The following is a 2,484-nucleotide window of genomic DNA, read 5'->3' as shown; positions in this document are numbered from 1 at the left end:
ATGGAGCTGGCTGGGAGGTAAAGGACTATCTCTATGATTCCAAAGATTCCATTTGGGCAAATATTTGACCTGGGGCTGCCTTAGAAATTTTCCCTCAAACTGGGTGTTGGACATTTGTTTCTTTTCTCTTAATTCACTTGCAACTTCAAAATACTGAAATTGAAACAAAAGCAAATATATGTTATCAAAGACATTTTCATCATAGAGAAAGAAACCTAACATTTCAACCTAAAAGAGAGCTTCTGTTAAAATCTACCCACAGACAGTTGACCACATTGAAATGTGTGGAAGCTGTAATTTAAAATCCCTGTCACTGGAGATGGCTTCAGGAAATATGAAATAATTAGGAACAATCTGCCCGCTTCTCTGTAGTGCCTAGACACTGAATGGGACAAATCATGGCTGAGAGAGAGTAAAGATGTATAGATTTGTCCACTGTGGTGATATTTTTGTTTCTTCCATGACAATAAAGCTTGCCTGAGGATCAGAGTGTGCAGATAGCCACTAGTTAGCCATAGAGGAAGGCAGTCTTGGCACTCCCCTTTCCCAATACTGAAGAAACAGAAATCTGTGAGTTCAAGGTCATCCTGGGCTACATTAGATTTATCCGGAGTCAGGTAGTGGTGACTCACATCTTTCATCAAAGTATCCTGGTGTCACACACCACTAATCCCAGCATTAGGGAGATGGAGACTGAACGGGATATGGCTGGGCCAAGAGAGGAATATAAGGTGGGAAGAGATAGGAGATCCAGGCATTCAGTCTGAGGTCTTGTAGAGACTGGATACCCCATTTGGTCTGAGGATTTCATAGAAAGAACTAGTAGCTGGCTGCTCTGCTGTTTTGATGTTATAGCTCCAACCACTTAATATCTGACTCCAGATTTTATTATTAAGACCAATTAGAATTCACACTACAATCACCTTCATGCAATGGAAGATACAGGTGTCTGTTCTCCTCATACAGACCTACAGTTCCAGTGCAATACTAACAGAACTCTCACAGACTTTTCATAAACTAATGGGCTTATCCTGAAACTCACAATGTATATGAAGAACCAGAGCTTGAAAACACCTTGAAAAGGAACAAACTTGGAGGATGAACACATGACTTCCAGACTCCTTATAAACCTAGAGAAATGAAGACAGCGTGCCTGATTGGTAATGTCAACAAGACAGAAAAGAATATGAAGGGAACAGAAGAGTCACACACGTGTGAGGGGACACCTTTAGCAAAGGCACAAAGACACTTCAATGAAGCAGGCATATGCTCTTCACCGAGTTTTTCTGGGACTCAATATTGTGGTAGGGAGGTACAGGCCAGCACCCTGACCAGCAGCCTGAGGATCACCCTGTTCCTTTGATGACCTTACCCTGGTAAACTGGATCTAGGATGCAGAAAAGAATTTCAGAAACAGCCAGGATGAACCAAAGGTTGTGAGCTTATTAATCCTGTGGATAGAAGCTCTCATATACTAAGGATGGCTCATGCATGACGGCCTGAGTGTGGACTAGAGAGAGACTTGAAATTAGGTGTCACTGCAAAGGGTGTGTGAGGAGGGCAGGGAGGGAGGGACAGTGGGAGAGAGAGAAATGGGAGGATTTTTATGGCTTTAAAGTTACATTGCTGAAAGAATGTAATTCAGAGGCACCAGGAGAGACATCACTGGGGTGAGTGAGTTTCTGACCGCGGCAGCAGCCCGGGACAGGGAACTCAGACACCCCTCCTACACTTCCTGGTCATCCTCAGGGGCTACTCTGCCCGATACCCCCTCTCTATTCCTATCCCACCCAGCTTGCATCCACATCCCTCCCCCCCTCCATCTGACTCCCTTCCCTCGTTGACCACATAACATCTCCCAGCCCAGCCTGTCCGTGCTCTAGGACTGAATCCGAATCGGCAGGGCAAAAGGGAGGGTGGTAGCTCCTTTGTTCCCACTAGCCTGCCTGCACCGAGCTAGGTAGGTCCTTTGTTTACGAGATACCCAGGCTGCAAGGAGATCCGAACCCGGCACCAGGAGAGACATCAGGCTTGCATCCACAACCCACCCAGAGTGGTCCTGAGGAGTTCCATCTGGAAGCAAAGACTGGACCAAGACACCAGGCCTCTCCTGGCTCCATTTGAAGGAGGAGATGGGAAGGCCCCAATGCAAGACTTCCTCCAACAACCTGAAAGGCAACATGACTTCACCAGAATCAAGGGATCCCGAAATAAGAAGAATTGTACACCCTACTCCAGAAGAATTAGAAGAAATCGACTCAAAAGTGAATTATATGAAAATAATAAAAGACCTTAATCAGGAGGTGAAAAACTGCCATAAACAATTAGAGATTACAAAAAAAAGGTAGAGGAAATCAATAAATCGCTTAAAGATACCCAAGAAAACCAAGAGAAACATGAAAAAGCAATCAAACAGGTACGGGAAGTGGTTCAAGACTTGAAGAAGGAAATGGAAGTAATGAAGAAAACACAAACCGAGGGAAG

At 44.7% G+C, this 2,484-nt stretch overlaps 1 long non-coding RNA gene across 14 annotated transcripts in view; it reads right to left on the bottom strand.

The window, feature by feature from the left end:
* Positions 1 to 2,484, bottom strand: part of LOC126489714 (uncharacterized) — a 70,546-nt gene that overhangs the window by 51,614 nt on the left and 16,448 nt on the right. For 6 of the 14 annotated variants that reach the window (XR_007588991.1, XR_007588984.1, XR_007588988.1 and 3 more), the window contains one exon: positions 7 to 153. The exons of 1 other annotated variant lie outside the window; for it this stretch is intronic. This is a non-coding gene — a long non-coding RNA (uncharacterized lncRNA). Of the gene's footprint in view, positions 1 to 6; positions 154 to 1,042; positions 1,131 to 2,048; positions 2,169 to 2,484 lie in introns of those variants that run through there. 7 more of the 14 variants (XR_007588987.1, XR_007588992.1, XR_007588995.1 and 4 more) reach the window with 7 other exon arrangements.

Source organism: Alexandromys fortis, unplaced genomic scaffold (assembly GCF_014885135.2).
Source record: "Alexandromys fortis isolate MF-2015 unplaced genomic scaffold, M_Fortis_MF-2015_v1.1 scaffold_205, whole genome shotgun sequence".
Lineage (NCBI taxonomy): Eukaryota > Metazoa > Chordata > Mammalia > Rodentia > Cricetidae > Alexandromys > Alexandromys fortis.
The sequence above is the reverse complement of the archived record's forward strand: the minus strand, read 5'-3'. Positions and strand labels throughout refer to the sequence as shown.